The sequence below is a fragment of the Rhinatrema bivittatum genome, chromosome 1 (genome assembly GCF_901001135.1).
Source record: "Rhinatrema bivittatum chromosome 1, aRhiBiv1.1, whole genome shotgun sequence".
NCBI lineage: Eukaryota > Metazoa > Chordata > Amphibia > Gymnophiona > Rhinatrematidae > Rhinatrema > Rhinatrema bivittatum.
In genome coordinates, this window is record NC_042615.1 from 513,737,167 (window position 1) to 513,753,839 (window position 16,673).

At 45.2% G+C, this 16,673-nt stretch overlaps 7 non-coding genes across 7 annotated transcripts; all 7 read right to left on the reverse strand.

The window, feature by feature from the left end:
• Positions 1-2,174: 2,174 nt before the first annotated feature.
• On the reverse strand, positions 2,175-2,246 carry TRNAQ-CUG. The gene has a single exon. It is a non-coding gene; the product is annotated as a tRNA-Gln (tRNA).
• A 245-nt stretch (positions 2,247-2,491) lies between these two features.
• TRNAF-GAA lies at positions 2,492-2,564 on the reverse strand. The gene has a single exon. It is a non-coding gene; the product is annotated as a tRNA-Phe (tRNA).
• A 1,376-nt stretch (positions 2,565-3,940) lies between these two features.
• TRNAQ-CUG lies at positions 3,941-4,012 on the reverse strand. Its single transcript has one exon. It is a non-coding gene; the product is annotated as a tRNA-Gln (tRNA).
• Positions 4,013-4,257: 245 nt separating this feature from the next.
• On the reverse strand, positions 4,258-4,330 carry TRNAF-GAA. Its single transcript has one exon. It is a non-coding gene; the product is annotated as a tRNA-Phe (tRNA).
• A 2,542-nt stretch (positions 4,331-6,872) lies between these two features.
• On the reverse strand, positions 6,873-6,945 carry TRNAQ-CUG. The gene has a single exon. It is a non-coding gene; the product is annotated as a tRNA-Gln (tRNA).
• A 248-nt stretch (positions 6,946-7,193) lies between these two features.
• On the reverse strand, positions 7,194-7,267 carry TRNAF-GAA. Its single transcript has one exon. It is a non-coding gene; the product is annotated as a tRNA-Phe (tRNA).
• Positions 7,268-8,640: 1,373 nt separating this feature from the next.
• On the reverse strand, positions 8,641-8,712 carry TRNAQ-CUG. Its single transcript has one exon. It is a non-coding gene; the product is annotated as a tRNA-Gln (tRNA).
• Positions 8,713-16,673: the final 7,961 nt, after the last annotated feature.

Below are 16,673 nucleotides of genomic sequence, written 5' to 3' on the forward strand. Positions count from 1 at the left end.
ATCTGAATCATTACCCATGAAAACCTTCTCCAGTACGGGTACCCTCCCCAACATCCTCTTCAGTAAACACCGAAGCAAAGAAATCATTTAATCTTTCCGCCAACAATTCCCCTATGAGGAAAGATTAAAGAGGTTAGGGTCTTTTTCAGCTTGGAGAAGACGCAGATGTGGGGAAGATATGATAGAGGTCATAAATATTAAATGGAGTGGAACAAGTAAATGTTAATTGGTTGTTTTACCTCTTTCAAAGAGTACCAAGACTAGGGGACACCCAATGATGTCACTAAGCAATATAATTAAAACTAATAAGAGAAATATGTTTTTTACTCAATACATAATTAGGATCTTGAATTCACTGCCAGAGGATGTGGTGAAAAGCTATTAAGGTAGCTGCATCTAAAAAATGTTTTGGACAAGTTCCTGGGAGAAAAGTCCATAAACCATTATAAGGTGGAACTGCAAAAATCACTGTTTGTGTTTGCTTGGCCCCTTTATCAGTGCCTGCCTATATTTTACCTGCCACCCTTTTCTGCTTTGTTCCTCCTTCATGTTGACTTTGGATGCTAATGCCACTTTCAATACTGGTTTCTCCCAATTGAAATGCCATAAAAGATTCATGGCAATATTGTCGGTGATCTCTTTTGGAGCTTTGAGGTGTTCTTCCCACTTTTTCTGCTTCTTTGCATCCTCTCAAAGGACTTGGCGAAAATCCTGCCAGTGCTGGGTACTCCTTTGCCCCTTTACAGAGTTGTAGGCTATTCATGTCACTTTTTGAGCCCCTTTCCAGTCTCCTCAGTCATTCTAGGTAGCTTGGGGTTCTTTCCCCCCTCTCCTGTTGATTTCTTCCTATAAGTTTAAGACAATTGATTTAAAAAAACCCGATTCTAGAGCCCAATACAGGCTGAAAAGTATCCTGGTAATGTTTCACCCATTGGACTTTAATGGCAAACAAAATGAATCATCCTGAAGAAACATAGCTTCCTAATTACATACACTAAGGTTGTAATGAAACAGCTTACTGGTATCCAAGCAAAGGGATAGTTTAAGACATGCTTGTCAATTCCAAAAGAGAAATTCCGTCATCAAGCTCAATGAATGGGCCAGCCAGGATCCTTTCACCAGTGGGATCGAAAGGCCGCGCGCCAGGAGGTGCAAGACCCCTGGCTACTTTTGTGACCCTTAGACCTTGTAAGCTAATTTTCCAAGGGAGAAAATACCCATGTAATCCTCTCTTTCAAAACTACCACAACCTCCTTTTTACTCTGGGTGGCTGAATGGGGACAAATGCTGCTCGAGCTTTTCTCTGTTTCCTCTCCAGAGCCCTCCCCAACCTTTTTTGCTGCTGGGAGACAAGATGAGTATAGTTACACATTCTGAGAAACGGAAGGGGGCACCGATTTCTGTCAGGCTATTCTACCTAGGTCCATAACTAATTGCCCAGAGTTGGGCCTACAAAGATCCAGTTCTCCTCTTAAAGCATCTGCTGGGAGTGAGCATTAAAACAGCAGGCTCCACTGACATTTGAACTCAGATCACAGGATTTAAAGACCAGCATGCTAACCATTACAGCAATGAAACCTCCACTTGGGCCCCTCCCCTCTGCTTGCTTCCCACCCTTCCAAACAATTCTTCCTCATTTCTTGTAGATACCAGGCAACTGCAATCTCATTTTGCAACTATTCCCTAAGCTTCCTGCTGTTCTCCAGTATGGAACACTGGACAAGGAAAGCCAGCAAGAGGATTTGTTGGCATCCAGGACAGAAAAGGCAACAGGTTCCTGTGAGATTTGACTCACATTGCTGGATAAAGAGTCCTGACCATTGCACTATGAACAAGCACATGCCCCACTCATTTTAAACTGATTAGACCTCTTATGTCTTGTAGGTACCATAAGAACATATGATGTGCCGTACTGGGTCAGGCTAAGGGTCCATCAAACTCAGTATCCTTTTTCCAACAATTGCCAATCCAAGTCCCCGGAAAGTAGCCAAACATGAAATAGACCCCATGCTACTAATACGGTCAAGAAGCAGTGGCTAATTATGGACTTCTCCTCGCAACTGCAATCACATTTTTACAACTATTCCCTAAGCATTCTGCTATTCTTCAGTAATGGAACGCTGGATAAGGAATGCCAGCAGAAGGTTTGTGGGCATCCAGGAGAGAAAAGGCACAGGTTCCACCGAGATTTGAACTCGGATCACTGGATTCAGAGTCCAGAGTGCTAGCCGTTACACCATGGAACCACGCTTTTACCTTCTCCTGTCCATAGTGCCATGGTGCATGTTATGTAAGGGGTAGCTAGCTACAAGCGAGTTTGCTCTTATGGTTCTTTACACGTCTAGCATGCCAATGAATACCTGCTTTACTCTAAAGCATTTGCTGAATAGACCCTTAGCCTGAAAAGGATGCTTTAATTAACCTCTCAGTCTTTTCTTAGTAAGGATCAAGACAAAGGTGTCATTACCCTGAGTGGAACTATGAAAAGTGATGCCGAGACCCGGGATTGAACCAGGGACCTTTAGATCTTCAGTCTAACGCTCTCCCAACTGAGCTATCTCGGCTACTTCGGGAGGTGTGGGGGAGGGGCCGATCCTTCTGTGTGCAACGCACTGCTCCACTCTCCACACCTGCCTCCCCCCTTTCTCTTCCACAGAACGCTATTTAAGAACAACATCCGTTCCTCTTTCAAACCTTCTCCATCCCCTCACACAAGCTACGTAGGGGGTAGTCATCCTGAAGAAACATAGCTTCCTCTTACATACACTAAGGTTGTAATGAACAGCTTTCTGGTATCAAAGCAAAGGGATAGTTTAAGACATGCTTGTCAATTCCAAAAGAGAAATTCCGTCATCAGCTCAATGATGGGCCAGCCCAGGATCCTTTCACCAGTGGGATCGAAAGGCGCGCGCCAGGAGGTGCAAGACCCCTGGCTACTTTTGTGACCCTTAGACCTTGTAGCTAATTTTCCAAGGGAGAAAATACCCATGTAATCCTCTCTTTCAAAACTACCACAACCTCCTTTTACTCTGGGTGGCTGAATGGGGACAAATGCTGCTCGAGCTTTTCTCTGTTTCCTCTCCAGAGCCCTCCCCAACCTTTTTTGCTGCTGGGAGACAAGATGAGTATAGTTACACATTCTGAGAAACGGAAGGGGGCACCGATTTCTGTCAGGCTATTCTACCTAGGTCCATAACTAATTGCCCAGAGTTGGGCCTACAAAGATCCAGTTCTCCTCTTAAAGCATCTGCTGGGAGTGAGCATTAAACAGCAGGCTCCACTGACATTTGAACTCAGATCACAGGATTTAAAGACCAGCATGCTAACCATTACAGCATGAAACCTCCACTTGGGCCCCTCCCCTCTGCTTGCTTCCCACCCTTCCAAAACAATTCTTCCTCATTTCTTGTAGATACCAGGCAACTGCAATCTCATTTTGCAACTATTCCCTAAGCTTCCTGCTGTTCTCCAGTATGGAACACTGGACAAGGAAAGCCAGCAAGAGGATTTGTTGGCATCCAGGACAGAAAAGGCAACAGGTTCCTGTGAGATTTGACTCACATTGCTGGATAAAGAGTCCTGACCATTGCACTATGGAACAAGCACATGCCCCACTCATTTTAAACTGATTAGACCTCTTATGTCTTGTAGGTACCATAAGAACATATGATGTGCCGTACTGGGTCAGGCTAAGGGTCCATCAAACTCAGTATCCTTTTTCCAACAATTGCCAATCCAAGTCCCCGGAAAGTAGCCAAACATGAAATAGACCCCATGCTACTAATACGGTCAAGAAGCAGTGGCTAATTATGGACTTCTCCTCGCAACTGCAATCACATTTTACAACTATTCCCTAAGCATTCTGCTATTCTTCAGTATGGAACGCTGGATAAGGAATGCCAGCAGAAGGGTTTGTGGGCATCCAGGAGAGAAAAGGCACAGGTTCCACCGAGATTTGAACTCGGATCACTGGATTCAGAGTCCAGAGTGCTAGCCGTTACACCATGGAACCACTCTTTTACCTTCTCCTGTCCATAGTGCCATGGTGCATGTTATGTAAGGGGTAGCTAGCTACAAGCGAGTTGCTCTTATGGTTCTTTACACGTCTAGCATGCCAATGAATGCCTGCTTTACTCTAAAGCATTTGCTGAATAGACCCTTAGCCTGAAAAAGGATGCTTTAATTAACCTCTCAGTCTTTTCTTAGTAAGGATCAAGACCAAAGGTGTCATTACCCTGAGTGAACTATGAAAAGTGATGCCGAGACCCGGGATTGAACCAGGGACCTTTAGATCTTCAGTCTAACGCTCTCCCAACTGAGCTATCTCGGCTACTTCGGGAGGGTGTGGGGGAGGGGCCGATCCTTCTGTGTGCAACGCACTGCTCCACTCTCCACACCTGCCTCCCCCCTTTCTCTTCCACAGAACGCTATTTAAGAACAACATCCGTTCCTCTTTCAAACCTTCTCCATCCCCTCACACAAGCTACGTAGGGGGTAGTCATCCTGAAGAAACATAGCTTCCTCTTACATACACTAAGGTTGTAATGAACAGCTTTCTGGTATCAAAGCAAAGGGATAGTTTAAGACATGCTTGTCAATTCCAAAAGAGAAATTCCGTCATCAGCTCAATGATGGGCCAGCCCAGGATCCTTTCACCAGTGGGATCGAAAGGCGCGCGCCAGGAGGTGCAAGACCCCTGGCTACTTTTGTGACCCTTAGACCTTGTAGCTAATTTCCAAGGGAGAAAATACCCATGTAATCCTCTCTTTCAAAACTACCACAACCTCCTTTTACTCTGGGTGGCTGATATGGGGACAAATGCTGCTCCGAGCTTTTCTCTGTTTCCTCTCCAGAGCCCTCCCCAACCTTTTTTGCTGCTGGGAGACAAGATGAGTATAGTTACACATTCTGAGAAACGGAAGGGGGCACCGATTTCTGTCAGGCTATTCTACCTAGGTCCATAACTAATTGCCCAGAGTTGGGCCTACAAGATCCAGTTCTCCTCTTAAAGCATCTGCTGGGAGTGAGCATTAAACAGCAGGCTCCACTGACATTTGAACTCAGATCACAAGGATTTAAAGACCAGCATGCTAACCATTACAGCAATGAAACCTCCACTTGGGCCCCTCCCCTCTGCTTGCTTCCCACCCTTCCAAAACAATTTCTTCCTCATTTCTTGTAGATACCAGGCAACTGCAATCTCATTTTGCAACTATTCCCTAAGCTTCCTGCTGTTCTCCAGTATGGAACACTGGACAAGGAAAGCCAGCAAGAGGATTTGTTGGCATCCAGGACAGAAAAGGCAACAGGTTCCTGTGAGATTTGACTCACATTGCTGGATAAAGTCCTGACCATTGCACTATGGAACAAGCACATGCCCCACTCATTTTTAAACTGATTAGACCTCTTATGTCTTGTAGAACATATGATGTGCCGTACTGGGTCAGGCTAAGGGTCCATCAAACTCAGTATCTCCCAACTGAGCTATCTCGGCTACTTCGGGAGGGTGTGGGGGAGGGGCCGATCCTTCTGGGTGTGCAACGCACTGCTCCACTCTCCACACCTGCCTCCCCCCTTTCTCTTCCACAGAACGCTATTTAAGAACAACATCCGTTCCTCTTTCAAACCTTCTCCATCCCCTCACACAAGCTACGTAGGGGGTAGTCATCCTGAAGAAACATAGCTTCCTCTTACATACACTAAGGTTGTAATGAACAGCTTTCTGGTATCAAGCAAAGGGATAGTTTAAGACAAGCTTGTCAATTCCAAAAGAGAAATTCCGTCATCAGCTCAATGATGGCCAGCCCAGGATCCTTTCACCAGTGGGATCGAAAGGCGCGCGCCAGGAGTGCAAGACCCCTGGCTACTTTTGTGACCCTTAGACCTTGTAGCTAATTTTCCAAGGGAGAAAATACCCATGTAATCCTCTCTTTCAAAACTACCACAACCTCCTTTTACTCTGGTGGCTGAATGGGGACAAATGCCTGCTCGAGCTTTCTCGTTTCCTCTCCAGAGCCCTCCCCCAACCTTTTTTGCTGCTGGGAGACAAGATGAGTATCAGTTACACATTCTGAGAAACGGAAGGGGGGCACCGATTTCTGTCAGGCTATTCTACCTAGGTCCATAACTAATTGCCCAGAGTTGGGGCCTACAAAGATCCAGTTCTCCTCTTAAAGCATCTGCTGGGGGTGAGCATTAAACAGCAGGCTCCACTGACATTTGAACTCAGATCACAGGATTTAAAGACCAGCATGCTAACCATTACAGCATGAAACCTCCACTTGGGCCCCTCCCCTCTGCTTGCTTCCCACCCTTCCAAAAACAATTCTTCCTCATTTCTTGTAGATACCAGGCAACTGCAATCTCATTTGCAACTATTTAGATTCCTAAGCTTCCGTCTCCAGTATGGAAACACTGGATAAGGAAAGCCAGCAAGAGGATTTGTTGGCATCCAGGACAGAAAAGGCAACAGGTTCCTGTGAGATTTGACTCACATTGCTGGATAAAGAGTCCTGACCATTGCACTAGGAACAAGCACATGCCCCACTCATTTTAAACTGATTAGACCTCTTATGTCTTGTAGGTACCATAAGAACATATGATGTGCCGTACTGGGTCAGGCTAAGGGTCCATCAAACTCAGTATCCTTTTTCCAACAATTGCCAATCCAAGTCCCCGGAAAGTAGCCAAACATGAAATAGACCCCATGCTACTAATACGGTCAAGAAGCAGTGGCTAATTATGAACTTCTCCTCGCAACGGCAATCACATTTTACAACTATTCCCTAAGCATTCTGCTATTCTTCAGTATGGAACGCTGGATAAGGAATGCCAGCAGAAGGGTTTGTGGGCATCCAGGAGAGAAAAGGCACAGGTTCCACCGAGATTTGAACTCGGATCACTGGATTCAGAGTCCAGAGTGCTAGCCGTTACACCGATGGAACCACTCTTTTACCTTCTCCTGTCCATAGATGCCATGGTGCATGTTATGTAAGGGGTAGCTAGCTACAAGCGAGTTGCTCTTATGGTTCTTTACACGTCTAGCATGCCAATGAATGCCTGCTTTACTCTAAAGCATTTGCCTGAATAGACCCTTATCCTGAAAAGGATGCTTTAAAATTAACCTCTCAGTCTTTTCTTAGTAAGGATCAAGACCAAAGGTGTCATTACCCTGAGTGAACTATGAAAAGTGATGCCGAGACCCGGGATTGAAACCAGGGACCTTTAGATCTTCAGTCTAACGCTCTCCCAACTGAGCTATCTCGGCTACTTTGGGAGGGTGTGGGGGAGGGGCCGATCCTTCTGTGTGCAACGCACTGCTCCACTCTCCACACCTGCCTCCCCCCTTTCTCTTCCACAGAACGCTATTTAAGAACAACATCCGTTCCTCTTTCAAACCTTCTCCATCCCCTCACACAAGCTACGTAGGGGGTAGTCATCCTGAAGAAACATAGCTTCCTCTTACATACACTAAGGTTGTAATGAACAGCTTTCTGGTATCAAAGCAAGGGATAGTTTAAGACAAGCTTGTCAATTCCAAAAGAGAAATTCCGTCATCAGCTCAATGATGGGCCAGCCCAGGATCCTTTCACCAGTGGATCGAAGGCGCGCGCCAGGAGGTGCAAGACCCCTGGCTACTTTTGTGACCCTTAGACCTTGTAGCTAGTTTTCCAAGGGAGAAAATACCCATGTAATCCTCTCTTTCAAAACTACCACAACCTCCTTTTACTCTGGGTGGCTGAATGGGGACAAATGCTGCTCGAGCTTTTCTCTGTTTCCTCTCCAGAGCCCTCCCCAACCTTTTTTGCTGCTGGGAGACAAGATGAGTATAGTTACACATTCTGAGAACGGAAGGGGGCACCGATTTCTGTCAGGCTATTCTACCTAGGTCCATAACTAATTGCCCAGAGTTGGGCCTACAAAGATCCAGTTCTCCTCTTAAAGCATCTGCTGGGGGTGAGCATTAAACAGCAGGCTCCACTGACATTTGAACTCAGATCACAGGATTTAAAGACCAGCATGCTAACCATTACAGCATGAAACCTCCACTTGGGCCCCTCCCCTCTGCTTGCTTCCCACCCTTCCAAAACAATTCTTCCTCATTTCTTGTAGATACCAGGCAACTGCAATCTCATTTTGCAACTATTCCCTAAGCTTCCTGCTGTTCTCCAGTATGGAACACTGGACAAGGAAAGCCAGCAAGAGGATTTGTTGGCATCCAGGACAGAAAAGGCAACAGGTTCCTGTGAGATTTGACTCACATTGCTGGATAAAGAGTCCTGACCATTGAACTATGGAACAAGCACATGCCCCACTCATTTTAAACTGATTAGACCTCTTATGTCTTGTAGGTACCATAAGAACATATGATGTGCCGTACTGGGTCAGGCTAAGGGTCCATCAAACTCAGTATCCTTTTTCCAACAATTGCCAATCCAAGTCCCCGGAAAGTAGCCAAACATGAAATAGACCCCATGCTACTAATACGGTCAAGAAGCAGTGGCTAATTATGGACTTCTCCTCGCAACTGCAATCACATTTTACAACTATTCCCTAAGCATTCTGCTATTCTTCAGTATGGAACGCTGGATAAGGAATGCCAGCAGAAGGGTTTGTGGGCATCCAGGAGAGAAAAGGCACAGGTTCCACCGAGATTTGAACTCGGATCACTGGATTCAGAGTCCAGAGTGCTAGCCGTTACACCATGGAACCACTCTTTTACCTTCTCCTGTCCATAGTGCCATGGTGCATGTTATGTAAGGGGTAGCTAGCTACAAGCGAGTTGCTCTTATGGTTCTTTACACGTCTAGCATGCCAATGAATGCCTGCTTTACTCTAAAGCATTTGCTGAATAGACCCTTAGCCTGAAAAAGGATGCTTTAATTAACCTGATCCTTCTGTGTGCAACGCACTGCTCCACTCTCCACACCTGCCTCCCCCCTTTCTCTTCCACAGAATGCTATTTAAGAACAACATCCGTTCCTCTTTCAAACCTTCTCCATCCCCTCACACAAGCTACGTAGGGGGTAGTCATCCTGAAGAAACATAGCTTCCTCTTACATACACTAAGGTTGTAATGAACAGCTTTCTAGTATCAAAGCAAAGGGATAGTTTAAGACATGCTTGTCAATTCCAAAAGAGAAATTCCGTCATCAGCTCAATGATGGGCCAGCCCAGGATCCTTTTACCAGTGGGATCGAAAGGCGCGCGCCATTAGGCGCGCGCCATACTTTTACTTATAATTTTTGTAAACCAGCTTGGTCTGGAACTAATGAGCATCATGGTATTATTTAAGGTTTCCTCTTGAAAATAATGAATTCCTGAGATGATAACCAGGTAGGTTTACAAATCGAGAATATAGAATTTGAAATAAATGACAAAGATGAAACAGTTAAAATTCTATTTCTATATTCCCTTTTTGAAAGCAATTAAGCTTGTGTTAAATATATAGTAAGAAATGCAATGGAAATTGTCACTTAGGAATAAAGAACCTAGTTCTTTCACAAATTATGTATTATGAATTAAATATAACATTCACTTTTTTTTCCTCACAATCATTGTATGTCTTCTATCAAATACTTAACTCTACTCCTGTTGGTTTGTTGCGATTAAGTTTTGATTTTCAAAAATATAGAACTTCTTGTGAAGATAACCCAAGAAAACAAATTCTCAGGTAGTAACTTTCCTAGGTATGTGTCCCTTTCTTTGCGTATGGTGTGTGTTTTCTCTATTTTCTTTTTAAATGAGAGTATTTGGTAGCAATTGTCTGGCACTTATCTCAGACTCCCTCTATGTAGCTGGTAGGGGAAAGAGCTTGAATATGCTGTTAGCTATCGCCACCTTGCCTTTACGCAAGCAATGTGGAGTAGCTTTAGATGACTGAGTTAGATGCTTGAGTTCAATGCTCGATAGTGAGGACTGAGACGATTACTACTCTTAAAGTTGTAGTATGTAACAGTTCCTACTATCCTATCTTTAGAAACTCAATAAAATATACTGACTCCCTTCTCCCGATTATCTTCTGCAGACTAAATAAGTATTTTTTATTATACTTTTATACTCACTACAAGGAAATAATTGATAATCAATTTTTCCCTATCTAATGAGAGAGATATGAATCTCTGAAAGTAAATGGAATTTGCCACATGAGAATGAGTGCAGTCTTACCCTTATAGAAATAAACCACCACAACACTCAATGGAGATAATATGGGTAGCCAGGACCGACGCTTCTGCTCGCACCCATCCCTTCACAGCAGAAAACACACACACACACACACACACAAACACACACACACACACACACACACACAGACACACGTACGTACATACGTACGTGTGTCTGTGTGTGTGTGTATGAAGTGTGTGTGTATGAAGTGTATGTGTGTATGAAGTGTATGTGTGTATGTGTGTATGTGTGTATGAAGTGTATGTGTGTATGGTGTATGAAGTGTATGTGTGTATGAAGTGTATGAAGTGTGTGTGTGTATGAAGTGTGTGTGTATGAAGTGACATCATTGATCATGTTGACTCCTGCCACTGTCCAGCAAGGAGTCGTACCAGCAATAACTGCACCCAGTTGTTCTGCTAAGAATCCCTGACCTGACCCCTGTCAATTCAGACAACTGTTAACCGAGGCTTAACTCCCCAATCGGCTCGGGCTACCCGCCACAAGCGCAGGTAAGAATTACCTGCGAACCCCAAAGATGCGGCCAGGACCCCCACAAAAAATGCATTCCAAGGCCTCTTGCAGCAAATTGAAGAATAGGTCCAAACCAATAAAGGACAAGTGGACCCTATCCCTCCTGAACAGACTACTCTCCAGGCCCCAGGACCAATCGTGTGAAATATGAAAACTCCCCATCGCAGCCAGCCAAGAACCAATCTTCTGATTGGCCTTGGCACAACAGTGACGCCATATTTTATTCGCAGCCATAGCAGGCCTTGGAGTTATGTCGGATCAGCAGAGTACACTAGCCGCAACAGGATGGAATTGGACATCAAATCCCTGAGCACCATGCTAATGACTTACGGCCAGACATCTTGCCCCAGTCTTTTCCGCCAAGATGGATGATTAAAACATGCAGGGGGCTAAGCCAATCAAGCCTCTATTGCAGGCAAGGCAGCAACTATCACCAACGCATTCCTCTCTGCCCCAGCCAACAGCGCTCCCTCCCCGGCCCTCCAAGTCCAAGTGTGTCCCATACGGGCAACCTTGAACTTGCGAATGGGCCCAGGCAACCTAAGAATGTCCCACGATCCATAAACAGTCTCCCGGTATGCAGCACCTGCAAGGAGAAAACAATTACTATCATGTGTAACTAAGGAGTACCAGTACGCATGTACCCAGTGAAGGCGTCTGATTTCCACCTCCCATTTCTTTGAATCACTCCGCCCGACAGGCCAGATGTCACCGCAGACGTTGCTGTCCCGATTCGAAAAGGGTGAGTCCCAAACCTCAAGGTATCCAACCCTAACGCAGACAAACAAGCCCGCAAAACCGCCTCTAACTGGTATTTTGTCAAGGGCTGCAAGTCGCGATGAACTAGAAAATGAGAACCACCTTCATGGCGAATCCACCCGAAGGCGACTGCGTTAGCAACAGGGCAGGTCCGCAAACCTGGAACGGAATGAAGCACCATCGATAACCCTCTACCCGCCTGATCTGTTTTGGATCTGTGAATAAAAAGAACCACCGAATCTGCTCTGATGCTCACATGCTGAAATAAGAGGCCGGAAGCCTCAGACCCCTTAGTAGCTCTCGCAACCAACTCGCTGATGCGAAAGGACCGAAAAAGCAAGTTTGCTTACCGTAAACGGTGTTTCCGTAGATAGCAGGATGAATTAGCCATGTTGTCATGGGATCTGTCATTCAGGTCCGGGAGGCGGAGCTTTACCAAGCACAGAGATTAGATTTTTGCTCTCTGCGGCTGTGCATGTGTTCCTGAGCAGGAAAGTAACAGATTCTCCTCAGTCTGTAATTAAGCTGTAATGTAGTCGAAGAGACGGAGACTGTCAGGGAGGAGGGAGGGTCAGCATGGCTAATTCATCCTGCTATCTACGGAAACACCGTTTACGGTAAGCAAACTTGCTTTTCCCGTTGATAGCAGGGTTGAATTAGCCATGCTGTCATGGGAGTCCCACGCTCCCGATCACGTTGTTGGTGATATACATGGTTGTACGTGATCTTTAACAGTGTGGCAGTCACCGTGGAGAGGAGGATAGAGAGTGCAGGATTGCTTGCCTTATCTTCGCATCAGTGGCTGCTTGTTGATCAAGGCAGTAGTGAGAGGTGAAGGTATGGAGCGATGACCATGTTGCTGCCTTACAAATGTCTATGGGTTGTACATTTTTAAGGTGTGCCAAGGAGGTCGCCACTGCTCTGACTTGGTGAGCTTTCAGAACAGAATATAGCTGTAAATTCTGTTTGTCGTAGTAGAATTTGATGCACTGTGCTATCCAGCTGGAGATGGTGCGTTTAGCCACTGGTAGTCCAGGTGCCTTCAGGTTGAAAGAGACAAAGAGTTGAGAAACACAGGAGTCCAAGTTTGTTTTTTCTTTGTTGTGTGCTAAAGCTCTTTTGTAGTCTAGTGTATGCAGTAATTTTTCCCTATCATTTGCGTGAGGTTTAGGGAAAAAGATGGGTAGTTCTATGGTTTGATTGAGATGGAATTGAGAAACCACTTTTGGCAGGAAGGACGGGTGAGTCCTGAGAACCACCTTTTGGTGATAAAACTGTAGATATGGAGAATAATGGACTAAGGCCTGTAATTCACTGACTCGTTCCCTCATCTGATATCACGCCAATCTGGGTATAACTACTTCTCAGGATTGCTAGCTCATTGAGTTGCAAAGGTTTGAGTAGACTCTTATGGACATGAACTGTCCCTGTCTGCGCTACTCTGCCATTTCCCTGCTGCCTGCAGGAAGCTTTCCTTCTGCCCTTCAGAGCTTGCTACTAACTTGGGTACTCGCTCCTCGGGGGCCCTCTGTTCTATTTTCAGGTGCCATCCAGGGAACAGGTACTCACTTCTCGAGGGCCTGCTCTCCCTGTCTCAGTGCCTGTACCTACGACAACTATCTGGTGGAATCGCATCCATAACAGCTAACACTGAGTGAGTACTCTAATATCTCATCTGTCTCATCCACAGTAACTCCTTGCTGCGGAACATCCTGATGTCACCTAGGAGAGAAGGGCTCCCTCTGCCGAGGTCCCTGAGACTACAACTCACCACTGCCACCTGGTGGCTATCTTCAAGCTGTATAATAAAAGAGTTAAATTCCAGTGTTTTGTGTATAGAGTCTAGCCCAGTGCTGTGGCTCCTCACGGGGTTCCTCCCTGTGGGTGTGGTCATCTCCACAGCACCCAAGGATCCACTAAAACACACGTAATAACAGTAGGGTTAGCCATTACAGGTGTCATTCCATTAGTTACAGGGATTCCTTTTTCAATTTATGGTACAAAAATACAGTGTTTATAAGCTGTTTTAGAAGTTATGGCTTACGAGTATGCTTTTACCTAAATTATTAATGAATTATCACAGCCATATGCAGAACCGAATGATTATCTGTTATTATCCTAAGGCGGAGTATGTGTTATTGTAAAAGGACAATTTTTGTTTTTGTAGATGATAATTCTGAATTAGTGATGGATTCAGTCAAATGCGCCAAGGCACGGTGTCTGTCCCCAAGTATGACCAACCACTGATCTACCTGATGGGAATAACTGGTGAACTGGCTCACATCCCTAGGGGCAATCGCAGGGGTTTCTTGTGGTTTGCTCTGGTCCTTCATATGGTTGTGATAGTAGTGTGTATGTGTTTGCCTACCTGTTTATTGTTTATGCGCCCAAATAACGTCTCCTATCACCTTGAAAACGATCAACATTCAAAGGTCAAGTCTGACACAGAACCTCTATGCTTCCCTCGATACAGCAGCTTCCTGGGAAAGGGACCTCCTCAACATTAGTCATGTTGACAATGATGGGTAAGATCAGAGTACGCCCTCTGACAACCTAAGACAGTCGCATGGCCCTAATGGTGATGATGTCCCAATCATCAAGAGGGAAATGAGGATTTAGGTTAATTACTGCTTTAAGAAAACTGCCCCATGTCGACTAGTAACTGGAATAAAAAAGCCTGAAGGGAAAAAATTCAGCCCAGAGTCAGAACACCTGAGGCTGAGAACATCATGAGTAAATTCCTGATAAGAAAGGTGCCAAGAAAGTTACAAGAAACAAAAGAAGCACTGAGTAAGCAGAATATGTGATGTCTGCGAGGCGCATGAAGGAAAATTACCTGAGAGAGAGGAAGGGAGAATCATATGCAAGCCATGTTTAACAGTGTATAAAAGACTAAGGCAAATTTAAAACGAGTAGATTGGCACTGCCAGGTGAACAGTTAAATTCTGTAAGACCTCGCTTCATTTACTCCCATAAGGAAAACACAATCTTGATTTTCCTTATAGTTTCTGCTATCTTAACTTTGTATGCATGAAATAAACAAATCCTGCCAGCTCTTATAGATCTCTAAGCTACTTAATAAATGTTATGTTTTGAAACTGAAAGGCTGTTTGTCCTCTCTGGGGAGGAAACAAGGCAGGATAAGTTTCAAGGTTTTTAACAGAGGACTCTAGTAACCACCTTTATACATCCCCAAACTCCTTGCCAAATTGATACTAGGCTACCCTGTAAATTTTCCTATTTACCCCAGTCCTCACCTTATGTATCAAGTATGAGTGAAACCCATGAAAGCTGATCCCATGAAACCTAGTTCCTTATTGGTTTCAATTAGCATGTCTCATCTAGGGTGTAATAAAAATTATAAACTCTGTAGCCTTACCCTTATCAGCAACTGAACAACTCAGGCTGCCATGTGGAATAAGACTACTTTCAGTGAACCTATCAGTCTCCAGCTCTCTTACCAAAACAGAAGAACACTCTAATCTTTGGAATCAGATAAGGAGGCACCTAGATTCCAATAGGAAAGGACTTCCGATGTGAAGTATTCCACACCTTATCCCTTATAGTAATATCAGTGATCTCAATTATTTCGGAATTTGATTCCCAGCTCTAACTCGGGTTCCTGTACCATAAGCCTATTGTTGTTGCTTCAGTGTATGGCCAGATTTCTTATTATGAAGGAAAATAACACCAAACATGTTGTAAATATCCTTAAAGATTATTACCTTACAAAAGAAATAAGAGGAAATAACTTGGATTCATCTAAGAAACCAAATGAAATGTAAGTAGGTATCCACATTTGGATCACCTGGAGTTCAACCAGTGTTGAACTGAGGGAAGGGGGGAGCCAAGGCTCCCAGGCGCTGGCTGTAGGGGGCATCCGGGAACTTTTTTTTGTACATTTTTCAGTGCCCAGAAACTCTCCTGAAAACTCCGGAATCTGCTGCAGAACCTGGCCCTGATAAAAACATCACCTAGGTGGGCCCCACGCAGAAGGAAGACAAAGCGTGTGCCATTGGACCACGTGCTTAAGAAGACAGAACAAGGGCATCCTTAGCCCTGTGCAAACGGGGTCTCCAGTGTCTTGAGCCACGAAGAAGTAAAAGGCCTTTTGGGTCACTGGTGCACCCCAACTTGCCGGTTGCTGAAATCAAGAAGAGGCTGTGCGGCAGCCTGAGTGAGAGAAAGCTCTGGGACTCCCTTTCCTCCTCAGATGGAGAGGCCCAGGTAAAAGGGAATGTGAGTATGTGCTTGAGAGAGAGGGAGTTTGTGTATATGTGAGTGAGAGCATGTGTGAGTGTGAGAGCTTGTGTATGAAAGAGTGAGCTGTTTCCTCATAAAACAGCTAAGTCATATATATGACAATGCTCTAATTATAACTTTGATTCCACTTGAGGAACTGAAACCTTTGCACAATGATGAATGGAATAGGTGAGATAGGCCGTCCTTTAGTAACTCTGCAATCTCCGCATAAGTCTTAGTGTTTGGCAAGGCTAGTGAAACCAGAAAATGCATGAAGGCATATGTTTTTTCCCAGTATAGTATATAAAAGTACCCATAAATATATTGAACTCCAAAGACTAAATTAAATTTTGAATTAAATTTTGAATTAAATTTTAAAGAAGGAAAAAAGACTTCATAAACCAAACTTTGGCAAACACATTGCGAAAGCGGTTGGACAGTTTGTGGGTACCTTTATATATTATACTGTGGGGTAGATTTTCAAAGGGTTACGCGCGTAATATACGCGTAATATACGCGCGTAACCCTTTAAAACACCCCCTGTGCGCGCCGAGCCTATTTTGCATAGGTTCGGCGGCGCGCGCAAGCCCCGGGACGCGTGTATGTCCTGGGGCTTTGAAAAAGGGGGCGGGAAGACGGCAGGGCAGGGGGTGGGGCGGCGGTCTGGGGGCAGTCCTGAGTCCTCCAGCACAGCAGCTGTTCCGGGGGAAGGTGGCCAGCTGCTGGCCGGCACGCGTAACTTAGACAACAATGGTAGGGGGGGGGATTTAGGTAGGGCTGGGGGGTGGGTTAGATAGAAGAAGGTGGGGGGAGCAAAAGGAAAGTTCCCTCCGAGGCTGCTCCGATTTCGGAGCGGCCTCGGAGGGAACGGGGAAAGCCATCAGGCCTCCCCTAGGGCTCGGCGCGCGCAAGGTGCACAAGTGCGCACCCCCTTGCATGCGCTGACCCTGGATTTTATAACATGCGCGCGG